General features: G+C 42.4%; 1 protein-coding gene across 4 annotated transcripts in view; it reads left to right on the forward strand.

The window, feature by feature from the left end:
* The window catches only part of POMGNT2 (protein O-linked mannose N-acetylglucosaminyltransferase 2 (beta 1,4-)), a 32,471-nt gene that overhangs the window by 14,017 nt on the left and 4,015 nt on the right, over positions 1–14,439 (forward strand). The window contains exons 1-2 of one of the 4 annotated variants that reach the window (XM_030446327.1): positions 8,620–8,834; positions 10,344–10,532. The exons of 1 other annotated variant lie outside the window; for it this stretch is intronic. The gene's annotated coding sequence lies outside the window, so the exon portion shown is untranslated. Of the gene's footprint in view, positions 1–8,619; positions 8,835–10,343; positions 10,533–14,198; positions 14,256–14,439 lie in introns of those variants that run through there. 2 more of the 4 variants (XM_030446326.1, XM_030446330.1) reach the window with 2 other exon arrangements.

A 14,439-nucleotide genomic window follows, 5' to 3' on the forward strand; every position in this document is an offset into this window, starting at 1 on the left:
TTAAAGGACTCTGAAACCATCTGGCTCCATCCCTTCTTTTGTGCCAGAATTAGCCTCCTTAGTTTGGCTGTAGGGGCTACAGTCCTTGTGAACAGCACTGCTTTGTATCATCCGTGACTTTCTGGATGTGATGAAATTTTGCTTTTTGCTTCTGGCAAATAGACAGTCAAATGTAGTTACAGGATGACCACATTCCATTGCATGAGGTGGTCACTGATGGGCCTTTAATGAACTGCAAATGAGTTAGCCATGAATTGCTTTATGCCTTAGTTTGCTGTTGAGTTTCCTCTCTCAGAGCTGGCCACCTGTGTTGTAAACTGAGTGGGATGTTGATGGTTTGTGAATAGAAATGCCTTTGCACTGACAAGATTAGTTTCCAGTGTTTGCTCCCCCAGGAAGATGAGCCTTTCACCCATACTTGTGTAGACCAAAAGCCGTATTCCAGTAAAGTGGGTAACACCAGTTTCATGATCTGCTCTTTTTTTTTTTTGCACTGACTCACGATATCATAAGCTCACCTGTGTGAGCCAAACCAGGCTCAGACTGTTCCTGCTCTTGTGAATTTGTTTCAGTTTTGTTGTGAACCAATCATATTTTCCCATTTACCTTTCACAGTGGATAGGAAGAACGGAGGGAGGGAAGAGGAGGAGGGCTAGAAAATGAAAAATGTGCAAAAAGATTAATTTCCTTCATAATTTCCTCTTTTAGAAGGAGGGAGACACATAACTGGGAAAATAGGTTATCAGACCTCTAAGCACATGGATGAAATATTGTCCTTTTTAGCAGAAACTCTCGTGTCGTGCTGAGGCACTCACTTACTCAGCACTAAAACTATATGACCAGAATAATTTTGAGGAGATATGAGGTGGTTTCCTGTGGATGTGCATTTTTACTGCCTTTAGCTAAGTGAGGGCTTTTGGAGCTTATCACTTTTTAATGATTTGTTCTTACCCTTGCTCCCTTGCTCCTTGTTGTTTGTTCTTTATGGCTTAGGCTACTACTTGTGTTTTGCAGAGGCCTGAGAGTTAATAGAAAATGGAGTTGTGTTCCCCTTTCCTTCTCCTGTAAAGTTATCTGGGACAGCTTCACACACATTTATTATGGCTGTGCAGCTTCTTGGCTTCTGGCTGTGTTACAATTGTGTCAGATGTATAAAACTAAAACTCAGAAGCTAGCAGCTTATTGAATTTAATTTCTTCAAATTTATAAAGCCCCCACGTAATGATCTTTTAATGCAGGTGTAAATTTAAGAGGAATATATTGTCTATTTGTAATCTTTCATATGAATTCTGTAGTAGTCATACATACGTATTATATATATTTAGCATAGAGATCAAAAAGTCAAGTTATTATTCAAAAAGTTCTCTAGATCTTGCTTGATTTATGTGCATTCTTTGTCCTCCAGGACAGATTTATAAATGTGTTCTGCCATGGAAAAGGTGGAGCTGGATGAGCTGTGGCAAGAAAGTTCTGCCTGGGATGATGTATGTCCTCTATCTCTGACCCCTCCATACTTGCCATGAGTCTTGCTGCCTATGGCTTATAGATATTTTAGTCTTGTCTTTTCTTCAAGATCACAAGAAGCTTGCTCTTACAGGATAACGGGTGTGACAGCACAACATATGTTTTTACTTGGGAATTCTTTGCAAGTGGGAGAGTTCGTACCTACTGCAGCCCTCTCTGTGCTTTGGTAATACTGCAGGGCTTTCGTAATGGCTGGATGGCTTCTGTGGGGGATGGCTCCATCAGCAGCAATGCTAGCAGAAGTATAGAGGTGAAGAAGCACATCTTGTAGGATGCTGCTTGCAATGCCCTTGATGTCTTGAAATACTGTATAAAGTAGCTGAAAAAGCACTCTCTTCTTGGCTTTGCAAATATCTGCACATGGATCCAGAGCAGTACATAATGAGTCGGGGAAGGTTTTTTTAAGTGGAGCTGCTTTAAGCAGCAGTTGGTTTATTGGGCTGATACTGCTTTTCTCTCGCTGACAGTCAGGTTACACTTCAGTTATTTGAAGAGATTCTGATTGCCAAATATTTGACTCAGCATTTGACTCAACAGATTTGCTGTTGTCAGTGGGAAGGAAGGGAAGAGAAATGAACTGCAGCAGCAGGGTTGAGTAAGGAATCTCATGTCATGGAAGGGCTACCAGGGAATAGCAACTTCGTCAGTAAATTTGCAGATGTTTTCGTCCAGATGCTTTCTTCTTTTTCTCTGAAACTTTCACTTTCTTGTGTGTATTTAAATATCATATCAGCTATTTATGGGGTGGGTTGTAGCCTCCACAGAGGTAGATTAAGAAGGAGGGCCATAGGGAAGTGATTTATTAGGGGGATTTATGAAGCTAAAATTATCCACCTTATTTTTTACTGGTATTCAAGTAAATACCACATCAAGTCTTACAGAAAAAAAAGCCCTCAAATCAGAGGGCTGAGGAAGGGTTGAACCTCTTCCTCTTGCTACTGTGCCCTTGATAAGTATGCCTAGATTCAATAGTTCTGTAAAGTTTCAAGCTGCCAAGGGCATGAAAGAGGTTCTTCCTAGCTATTGAACTGTAAATTGTTGCTTATGACACCTGGAGGAGTTGGAATGGTTTTGTACAAGTCAGTGTATTCATCACAGTATCCCTGTTGCATGCAGTGGTTCATGTTGAAGCTGAGAAAGATGATTCATATTGCTTTCTTCTCTTCCTCCTGTCAGCAGCAGCAGTAGCCCTCAGAATAACATTTGAACCAGTAAATGCCTGGCCCACAGCCATGTATTAATACTGCTCTGCTGGGCCCTCTGATGTTACTGTAATCAGATGAGAGACAAGGTAAGAATGGTTCTTTTCCACAGGGCAAATAAGACTAGGGTATTTAAGTACTAATCAAAAAACAATTTTAAGGAAGTGTTTAAATTGGCCAGCAGACATTTCTCATTACTATGGGTGATGCTGTTGGGGAAAAAAACAATCATTGGGTTTTTGTTTGTTTTTTTTTTCCTCCAGTATAATATGTTTATTTAGATGATTCATGAGACCTTGCTCTCTGTTTTTAATTTTCATGTGAATATTAACACCCCCAGGATATGCTGTGAGCCCAAACCATGGATGTTTTGTGCTCCCCTTAGCATCAGTTTAAGTGGTTACACTGTATTGTGGGGGGGTGTCCAGTAATATTCTTATATAAGTATTATAAGTATTCTTATCTGTTGTTAAAATCACACTACTGTCATGTGAAACAACTGGGTTATTTTTCTTTAAAATATAATGCTGTGGTATAGAGGGGTATGGTGTACAGGTAAAACTATCTATCTGCAATTTGGAAACTTAAAATGGCAGTGAACATTTTTATTTCCTCTGATTTGATTTAGGTTCTCCTTTACTTTGGCTCTGAACTACATTCCTACATGCTGCTGAGTGAGGCACCTCCAGGCATTTGTCAAGACTGGCTAATTGAAACACACACTTCAGCCTGGATCAAACCTGCTCTTTTGGTCAAGTGCGTAGGAGCTTCTGCTGCTGCCTTCTTTTGGAGTTCTTTCCATGAAGTACGAGGTCTTTGGTTTGCGTGTGTTGGTTCTCAAGAATTGTTAGGAAAGCACCAAGTCTCCAAATGTACCAGAAGGTGGAAGCTTAGGGCAAAGGCAGCTTCAGGGAACAGTCCTACTGGAATCCTGCTTGTGAACTCAGATGTTCTCATCAGTCACAGAGCAGTCACACCCACTTGACCAGTGAGTGCCTAATCCAGTGAAGGCAGTGAAATGCTCAGTTATGCAGTCAGCATAGATGTAGGGAGAGGGAATTGGTTTATCTGTGTCATGCTGTGGACCTGTCATTACTGATGGCAAAATGGGAACCTGAAAGAGGACAAGTGACACCTAGTTTGGGTCAGAATAGTTGCCAAAGCCATCTCCTGCCTTGGAAGCTAGCAGGTGACTCTCCCATGCCATTGATCAGAACTCGCATTGCTTGTAACTGCAGGAACAGGCCAGTGTGTCTTTGCAGTGCTGCTAGGGTGGTCCCTAATGGGGCTGGAGGGATTATTAGAGTGAATAGTTTAGCATATTTAGATAGCTAGTGTGCTTTTCCAGGACAGCTATGTATTTTATACATATAAACTATGCACAGATCTGTGGAAGAGAATAAGCATCTGTGAATTTCTCAGGTTGATGTAGAGACATGTAACCTAAGCATGTGTGTGAAATGTGTTTGATCAAACTTACACCTTTGTAAACCTCGAGTTTATGTCAAACTTGAATCCTGCATCTCTTAAGCCTGTCAATGTCATGCTTGCAGCAGTTGAGCAAAATGAGGTTTGGCCATTAATATACTTCTTAAAAAAAAATACCCTTTTCCCTGCCAAAGTGTATTCTTGCGTACTAATTTTCAGCTAGTTGAAGTCCTGGTCCTTTTGACATCAGTTTTAATGTTAGCTTCTGTAGAATCAAAATGCCATCCTCAGTGTGTGGAGTCCTAGTCTTAATGTCCAGAAACCCAACACTTCCTTTGTCTCCTTGTGTACTGATCAACACAAAGGTTCTTTCTTGTCCATTCAGGCATGAAATTTTTCTGTACTGTGAAATTGAGATGCACTTCTTGTTGAAAAGCACTGCAGAAAGAATAATTTCTTATAGAGCATTCTTCTGGGAGTATAAATAATAAATGCTGTGACTCACAGTGATGCAGGCAGGCACCCCTGCAACATACATGTGCAAGGCAAAGATTCAGTAAATAATGATTTACCTGCTCTTTGTTAGTGCTAAACCAGGAGGGGTCTATTCAAACGACTTTGCTACCTTGGTGAGTATTGTTTGTGCTGTTCTGCTTTTTAGGAATTCCAAAAATGTTGATTGCTTTTCTTCTGTGGTGCTATTTTTGGAGGCTGCTGGGGTATTAAATATTTCTCAAACTCTTGGCTCTGAGCCAAGTCAGCCTAGTCAAACCTCTGGGACTTTCAGTGGTGCTGACAATTTGAGAAGAGCTTGGGGCTTCCACTCTTAGTGCCTTACAGTGCAGTAGTAATAGGCAGTTAATATTCTAGAGTTGTTTGATTTATTTGGTTGTTGTTCCCCCTCTCCCCCTTAATGATTTAGTTTTGTTCAGTTACTTTGTGGTGTGGCAGATTGACAATAGGACCCTCTTCAGGACTGAGATTAAACTATCAAGCTCCATGTGATGTGATATATTGTGCCTTTGAAATCTGTGCATATGCCTCATTCCAGGGATAGAAAAGAAGTTTATTCATAAATAGAAGACTAGTCTGTAAATGTTATACTTTTTTATTCATTAAAATCAAAACTGGACTAAGATAAGCAGCCCAGCATGGTATCTCTGGGTTATCAGGGCTCTCACTAATAAAGTCCCTAACTGGAGATGAAGTTATGTGGAGTCAGTGGAAACATTCCTGTGAGCATCAGTGGAAGCTAGGTCATGCAGTGGAACTTTCTGGAGTGCAAAAGACACAAAATTAAGATTTTTTTTTTTTTCCCTCTGCTAAAGTCAGCTACAAATCTAACTTCATTCCTCAGCTTTCAAAATTCCAAGGAAAAACATCTGGCTTGTTCCACAGGAGACAGCACTTTTGCTTTCAGAGGGGACAGAGGGCAATGAGGTGAGCTAAAAAGAGAAGGGTGACTGTGGATATTTTTAGTCCCAACAGGACAGGTTGGGTGGGCCTGCCAAAGAGGAAGTTTTTTCTATTTGTTCTTTTTGTTTATTTCTTTGTTTCCCCAAGCTGCTATGACTGACCAATGTCCCTTTGAGGCAGGAGGAGCATAGACGTAGTTGTAGTTCATAGAATCACAGAATGATTTGGCTTGGAAGGGACCTTAAAGCTCATCCAGTTCCAACTTCCCTGCATGGGCAGGGACACCTCCCACTAGACCAGGTTGCTCAAGGCCCCATCCAACCTGAACACATCCAGGGAGGGGGCATCCACAACTTCCCTGAGCAACCTGTGCCAGTGTCTCACCATCCTCACAGGCAATAATTTTTTTCCTGATGTCTAACCTTAATCTCCCCTGTTCGTATTTGAAACCATTTCCCCTTGTCCTCTCACTATATTCCCATGTAAAAAGCCCCAGCTTTCTTGTGGCCTCCCTTCACATATGGGAAGGCTGCTATAAGGTCACATCAGAGCCTCCTCTTCTCCAGCCTGCATAACCCCAACTTCTTCAGCCTGTCTTCACAGGGGAGGTGTTCCAACCGCCTTCAAGGCCTACGCTTGAGTTGATGGTTTATAGTGTTTCCAAGTGGGCCAGAACCATTTTGTTTGTTCTGTACCAAGAAGGCAGAGGTGTAAAAGTGACACTCTAGAGCAGGAAACTATAAAATGCCTGTTTTAATTCTGTGATGCCCTAGTTTAGTAGATACAAGGGTTGTGTTTATTCATCATGCTGGCAGTCTCATTTTTGAAGGTCTAGTTTCGTCAAGAACCTTTTGTCAATTCTGCAGAGCGTTATTTGGTTTTATTCTTTGTTTCTTTCAGCTTATTTATCTTCTGCGTTTGTCTTTTAACTGGTACTCAGAAACCCAAGGTTATAAATACCATATAATACCATTATCCCAGTAATACCATATTCAGTATTACTGCATGTGTGATGCTGAATGACACTCACACTTGTCAGCTCTGAGGTGGCTGTATTCAGGCAGCTGCCTTGGGTCCTGGACAGGACAAGTCATCATCTTCCTGGGGCTGCTTTGTGCCTCACGGTTGTGCCAGATCTCTGCCTCAGCACTACCCTGTTTTCATCTTACATCGAAGGAAGCAGTGCCTCTGCCACAGCAGGCAGGAAGAGCTGGATGAGGGACATGCTTTCTTTGAGGCAGTGTCCTGGGAAGGAGGAGGAGATACCCAAATGCCATGCCGGGTTGCAGGTTGTGCCTATGCAGTGGCTTTCCCAGGGTGAGATACTGGCTACAGTTAAGTCAGGATTTGTGATGGTGAATGAGAGACCTGTCACCTGTAATAACTTGAAAGGCTGCTGGATCCTCACCCCAAGAACTGCAGGGTATTGCAGTACTTAATACTGTGGTCTATTGCTACTGTAATTCAAAGTGTATTATCCCTCACTGCTCTGCAAATACTTCAGCCTGTCACTTACCATGGATTAATTTGGCAGGGCTGTTTTGCCTTCTTGCTTGGAAACAGAAGGTTTCTTGGGGCTGGGGTCCTACAGTAAGCAGGGGGTGTTCATGAACAAAGTGACTATAGGCTTGGTCAGCAGTAACCAGCCCAGGTGGCGTGACTCCATAGCGCAGTGAACCACCACAGATGCAGTAAATCTATTTATACGCTCACTCACATTGCTTCCAGCATGATTTGGGGAGGGTAAGAAGCTTGAGATGCCACCTTGTCTGTGACTGCTTATTTAGAGTGAGAGTTTAGGTACCATGTGAGCCCTTGCAGCTGCTGAACTCTCCTAGTTGGGAGTTTCGAATACCCCATATTTTACCTAATTGTATTTTTTTTAATGCGGAGCCATTTGAGTGTCTTCATTTTGGCAACAAGGATAATTCCTGTCATGAGCATAAACCTAGGGATGCTTTTCTCTTTTTCCTTATGCAAAATGGTTGCTCTTCATCTGAGAGTATCTGTATAGACATGTGTGTACATGTGGGTGTTAAAGAACTTTTCCTCTTTTTCGTCATTTTTACCTCACCTGTTATGTCTTATTTAAAGGGAAAAAGCCTCCAGGTGATCAACAAGATGTATCCTGCAAATATACAAACAACATATTTGCAGCAAGCCTCGTGTGTTTCCTTGTGATATATCTGCAAGTGTTCCTACAGGACTGGAATCTGACTCCTAATAACTTAGGTAGTTTGACCCGTGCTTAGTGATGTGTCTTCCTGCCATGACACTTTTTGATGGGTGCTGTGGGCAGAACTGGGCTGCCCTTCTGATCCCACATATAGGTCCAGTTGTGGAATTAGGATCTGAATTGTTCTCAGTAAGTACTGCTTAGTCTGATGCCTTAAAGAAGCTGCTCAGTCCCACCACAGGTTCAAGCTCTGCTGAGAAGATTGGTGTAAGGCACTTTTCACCTTCACGACCTTCGCCTTGGACACAGTAGAGATACTTCTATAAGCCCTGGCTCATTTTTTTTGTGCCTTTGTACTTAGGAATTACTTTTTCCACCATAAAGGATAACTTCATTTCAAAAATATGGTTCCCTGGATCTCTGAAGGAGGGCACTCACAGCCTTGTTCAATACTGAGCCATTTGCTGACCATCACAGCTGGGAAAGCACTTCCCTGGTGCCAAGGGAATTGCTAGAAAGCATGCCAAATGCCTTTCACATCCTCTAGCAAGGGGCATTTTTTTTCCTTTCTCTCCTATTGTTTTGTTCTTTTGTGTGAAGTGTTTGGAGTGGTAGTGGCAATAATAACGCTTAAAAGCGTGATTCCTAAAATGCACCCCCCCCAAAACCAAACCAGTTTGCCGTCTGTCTCCCAAGACATGCTCAGCTTTGTGAACCAGCACGGTGGTGTTTGTTTCAGCGTGGCCGCCCTTTGGGGATTTGCAGGAATACTGCAGCAAATCATCCTGCATGCAAGGCTGACCTCTGGGAGGCTAACAAATTGAGGTGAGCCAGCTGGAGTGATAGGACACTGCCGACAGACAGAGCATGCTCAGACCTGGGGGAGAAAGGTAGTTCAGTCTGCAGATAGTGCACGGATTACTGTGCTGTTAGTTACGATTTTTTTCTTTTCCTTTATGGTGGTGGGAAAAGAAGAGGATTGGAGAGTGCTCGTTACCCGGCAAAGCATAGCTTTAGAGGTGTCTTCTTTTTTCTCTCTGGTGAAAGAGAGGCACGGGATAGCATTTCCTTTTATTTAGCAACACCAGGTATGCGTGCATGTGCTGAAACTCTAAAATCTATCCAGTGATACTACTTCCAAGATGAAAAAGGTTGCAGATGCTCTGAATTACTGTGTTTCTTTGCTGGGTGTTATTATAACTGTGCTCTGTTTGCTGTGCTGATCACATAGGGCTCTGAATTCAGTTTTGTTGGCACTCCTGGCTGCAGTGTACTTTGTTGGGTGGTGGGTGGGTTAGCATGCTTTTTGATGCTGCCTTTTTTTTGTTCCCCCTTGCAACTTCACACTGAATCTCTCCTCTGTTGCTGTGCATGTGTGGGAAGGAGGTCAGTAGTTCATTTATAATCCCAGGTCTTTGTAGTCCCTCTTTGTTTGACTGGTGGTTTGCTTTATCATTTTTTAAACAAAAGTCTCATGGGGAAAACATCTTTGATCCAGACTAAATTCTGTAGGTTTTCAAATACGTGTTTCTTACTGGACAGGTGCTGCTTTGGGATTACTTTTTTTTAATTTATTACTTTTTTTTTGTACTCCCCTAAAAACATGCTAATGTAGAGCTTGTGGTAACCAGGGAGGGGTTTTCACTGTTCTTATTGGCTGTGCTGTGCTCCGAACAATTTCAGCTTCTGCTTAGAATTTGCAGCACACAGTAGCAGTCTCGGGCACTGTGCTAATGGGAAGCATGGGGAGCTCAGACTGTAAATGCTGCTAAGAACCAGTCTCAGTATGCAAATACCACAGGTACTTTTCCCATTTGAGATAAAAAGAAAGGAAGGATAGATAAAATACAGAGGATAACAAGTGGCAGCTAAAGCCCAAAGGCATCGTTGGAGTGGCTGAAGCTCATCTTGTTCGGTACTTTTGGATTTTACATCAAATCCTTTTAAATTCACTTTTGCAGCATTAGTAAATTTTCTCTCCAGCCACCCCCACTCTGCCTTTGCTTTGCAGAGACCACTGAAGTAAGATAAACCTGCTGCTCTCAAACAGGTTTTTGTTTCTGACAAAGGTATCTTGCTTACAGACTAACAGCAGGAGTCCGGACAAAAGGAGAGGTTTTTTACTGATACAACAGTGCTGTCGATGCCAGTATAACCCAGTAGGTTTTGATGAGGTATTTGGGTGAACAAAGATCAGCTGGAATGAACTCTGTCTGTTAAGCTTCCCCTTCTGTCTAGCTGTAGTTATTTTGAGTGGTTTGGGTTTTCATCTTTAGACTTGGGACTGTCAGGTGAAGACTTGAGGTCTGAGAGAAGCCCTCTTTTTTAGCTCATTTTTCTTACATCTCCCACCTTAAGCTCATTTATCAGAAATTAATCTTATTGAGGGAAGTTTTCTGGAGATTGGAGTTAGTTTTTGTTTGGGTAAAGGATTTCATACTTCACATAATCCTGGATGGAGAAAAGACCTTGAAAATATGAAGCTTAAAAGCCCAAGTATTAATTTTTGTTTCATACTTTTATCTCAGTTTTGTGGTTTGCTTATATGCATTGGCTGCTTGACGTTGGGTTATTTCTTTATACCTGTTCTTTTGCAGATCACAGCAGTAGTATCAACAGATACTAAACCAATGGCTGATAGTCAACCTGAAAGTCAGATTGGATCTCCCCCTATCCCAGCTCTCACAGTCTCCAAAATTTAATGGAAGAAAGCTTAGATTTTTCCATTCATAAGCACAACTGGAAGGTGTCTGGTAGCCACCAATATTCTCCTGTTTATGTTGAAGGTAAGTTTGCGATAGGGACCACTGCACAGAGCCTATCTCCTTGGTTGCAGTCTTGTCTAGAAAGACTTTAGCTTTCTATTCCTACATAAAAGCTGAAGATAAACCTAAGTTTTATTACAACTGTCTATAGATACCTAATGGTTTTGTAAGATTTTTTTTTTGTTTTTTTTAAATACTATTACTTTTTTTTTCTGAATAAAGTTCTGTATTTAAAATTCAACTTGAGCCTGTAGAGTTAAGGTATTCTCATTTTTCATACCCCCTTTTTGTATCAGGCTTTGTTAGAGATCTTTGGATCTTTAATTTCTGTGTGTTGTCCCTTCAAGAATCTGTTCTTTTCCTGCTTAAAAAGTCAGCATTTCTGTACTTATCTGCTTCTTACAAAGAAAATGTTCCAGTATATCAATCATTCAGTGTACCATCCTTTCTTTAATGTGATATGCACTGTGAAAGATATATGTATCTCATTAAACAAATACAGTGAATAAGATGATAACAGCCTTTTGGGCTGTGGGGACTGAGATGCTTGTAGTTCTGTGGGAATCTGTGACAGAGATGAGAATAAAAGCCAGTTCTTGGCTGTTGAATCCTAACTCCCCCTCCTTCCAATTGGGAAAGCTGCCTTCTAGCAACTTCTGCTTTGAGCATGAATGAAGTGGGTATTTAAAACTGCATGTATTACGTATCCTGCATCCTTAGCTAAGCTTCTTGCATCAGGGATGGGAGAAAGAACAGAAGACATTTTGCAGGGGAAGTGTGAAATACCATGTTTGCACGCTTTACTTTTTCTATGCCGATCCTTGAAAGCCAGCATGAGATGGATCTGGAGGCAGGGAGTGCTAATGGGGAAAATATCTTCAGGGAGGGAATATATACTCCCACACCTCCTCCCACTGTGTTGCTGTCACAAGGGGGTGGCTCAGGGTCCCCTGCCCATGCAGCTCTCTCTGGAAGGAGCTTTTCCTGTCCTGGTGGCAGGAGCAGCCCCAGTTGTGCCTCATTTCTGGGAACTGTGGAGATGGTTCTGCTTGGACACTGCTGCTGTGGCTGGCAGGCTCTGTGGGAAGCTGATCAGCTGAGCCTCACCCAAGGTGGCCTCCACGTAGAGGCAATTCTCTCTGTACAGAGTGGTGATGCTTTCTGAAAATGTATGTCCTTCATGATTTTTTCCATTTTGTGAGGACTTTTTAGCCTGCTGTAGCTCAGGAAAACTGAGCATTGGCTTGGAAAGTGCTTGTGCGTGGTAACCAAAGTGTGGCAGGGCCTAAGTAGACAAACCCAGTACTTCTCATTTTGTTAATACCTGCAGAACTAAGTGGTCCCCCTTGAGACATACTGTTCACTCTGGTCACCCTTGTTCTCCCTAAGCAAACTCTTGAAGCTCTTGGTTTTTTTCCTCTGAGGTTCCTAGTAATGCATGCTTTTTTTCTTTTTTTTTTTTCCTATGGTGGTGTTGTTGTGTGGTCTTTGTAGCTTTTCTTCCAACTTCTCCTTTAAAAAGAAGCGATATAAAAAAAAAAAGTGTCCATCAACAGCTTTAAAGTAGTGATTCATCCTACCCTAGCTTCATAATTAAAAAAAGAACAACAGTACTCATCTCTTAAATGAATCCAAACAGTCATTTGTGCCAACTGCCTATTAGCAGAAATTCATCTCTCCCATCCCACCCACTTTGATCTCTTCTACATGTTAAGAAGAAGTGAAGAACAGTTTCCTTATCTGTGCTTTCTGTCGCCTTCCCACATCAGATGACCAGCAGCTAAGAGGCAGGAGGCATTACTGTGTCTATACTTCTAGTATATGGGCCTGCAGGATGGTTAAGTTCTCTGCCAGAAGTGCCTGCTGAACACACCAGCTGCATGCTGCCCCCCTGCCCTCTCAGGATCACTGCCGGGGAAATGTGCTGCTTCTGTCTGCCTCTCTCACACCTTTTGCTGTCCTGCAGCCCACTCCTGTCAGGATTCCTCAAGGACACTTCCTGTCCCCTCCCATTTAGTAGTTTTAGTAACAAAAGTTTCTTTTATTGTGGGATAGCTCTCTTCAGGTGGAACACTAAATGCTTTCACCTACTTCAGTTACCCGCTGCCTCCTACTGCATGGAAAGCTTCTGATGCCAGAACTGCTGCTGCTGATGACACTTAATGACTGACCTCAGCTTGGGGGTCTGAGGAGCCATGGGACATGGAAAGGAATTGCTTGCACTTACCCCTTTGGTGCAGCTCCCCTGGGTCTGTAAAAGCAAAGAGCTGTACAATTTGTTGCTCACTGAAGGACCAAAGAATTTAGTTCTCTGGAGTCTGTGTTCACTGAAGGCATCAGATTATAAAAAAGGTGGATGATAAAATGTGGCAAAACAGGCAAAGAATCAAGACCATTTCCTGAGTACCTGTGAAATTCTCCTTTCAGTTCTGCCTGTGATACCCCTTTCCATCCACATCCCCTTGTTTACTTCCATCAAAAGTAGCTTTCAGCCAGGCAGTGACAAACAGGATTTACCAATTGGCAATGAGGAACAGGAATGAAGATGGATTCCTTCTAGCATTGCTAGCATTTAACATTTATTCCGGACACCTGGTTGGCTAAACACATACACTCACTCCAGCTAAGTGCAGGGAAGTGAAAGAGCTGCAGTGAGGGAAGAGATGGAGGAGGGCCTTGCAGGTAATTTTTATTAAAAGGCTGAGTTGTTCCTTTGTAGCCATTTAGCATGTATTGCTGTAGCAGAGTCTGAAATGAAAATTGCTAACGTCTGAACATTGGTTGGATCCATCAGGCTGCATCTCTGAAGTGCCTCTTGTGCCCTTCCCTTGGGGCTGGAGGGAGAGAACAAAGCAGTGAGGTTGAAACGTCAGAGCAGGCTGTTTCCAAGGAGGCCTGTTCGGCTCAAGGGGTTTGTAATGGTCAGCAGAGCTCTCCACCACAGAGATGCCTGTGAAGTGCAGGTGGTACAAGTGATGTTTTTATGGAGTACTGGCTTCTGGTGCCTTTGAAACACCCACATACACATTCTCCCCTCCATATTGGAATAATAAAGAGGCCATGTAGTCTTAGTTCTCTGCCAGGTTATTGCAACTTGCACTGATTCCATTGAACTTTGAGGTGCTTTATTCTTCTGAGCAGCAGTAGTTGACTTTCACAAAGCCATCAGACTGGCCTTCATTTGAAGTGTGTGCTTGTGGCAGAGTAGTTGATTGTTAAAGATTTCCTTTACTTACTGACTAGCAGGCTTTGCTTTGTCCTTTCCTTGGTGATTCTGCTGAAGTAATTTAAAGCTCACAAGATGATATGTTTAGTGGAGGGGTTATGGAGGGAGCTGGATGAAATTGTTGGATGTCTTTCAAAGGTAATGAAGTAAAATGAAGCTTTAGACATCTCATACCAACAAAATAACTTATCTGTCCCCATCAGCAATGTCTTTTCCAGAAGCCTGTCTTTGCTCCATTAGCAGAGTCTTAACAAAGTGATGTACTGCTGTCTCCACTAGGTTTCCATTCAAGGTTGTCCATGGAACAGACACAGTTGAGAATTGCAAAGGCATCAGGAGAAGCAGTCTTCCCCAGTTAGAGAGAAGGAAAGATTGAGGGATGACGTGGCAGCCATCGTTCATCTCTGCAGGATTTCTAGCCCAGACAAGACCAGGTTTAAGTTGCTGTAGTGGAAGCAAAGGCTGAATGTTAGAGAGCTTATTGTAGTCCTTCATCCCTTTACTGGCTGAAGAGATAAGTAAGTATTAAGAATGAGATAGATAAGCATTTTTGGGGGGTGGTTTAGGGAAAGCTGATTGTGCCCTGGTAATTAGATTACAACTCTGAGTCCCTTCCCATTTTTTTTTCTACGGTTGAAATCAATATAACACCCTTTTAATTTGCTGGTTGCTTTTAGGGAGTTGCTAAATGAGGCATGTTTT

The sequence above is a fragment of the Calypte anna genome, chromosome 2 (genome assembly GCF_003957555.1).
Source record: "Calypte anna isolate BGI_N300 chromosome 2, bCalAnn1_v1.p, whole genome shotgun sequence".
NCBI lineage: Eukaryota > Metazoa > Chordata > Aves > Apodiformes > Trochilidae > Calypte > Calypte anna.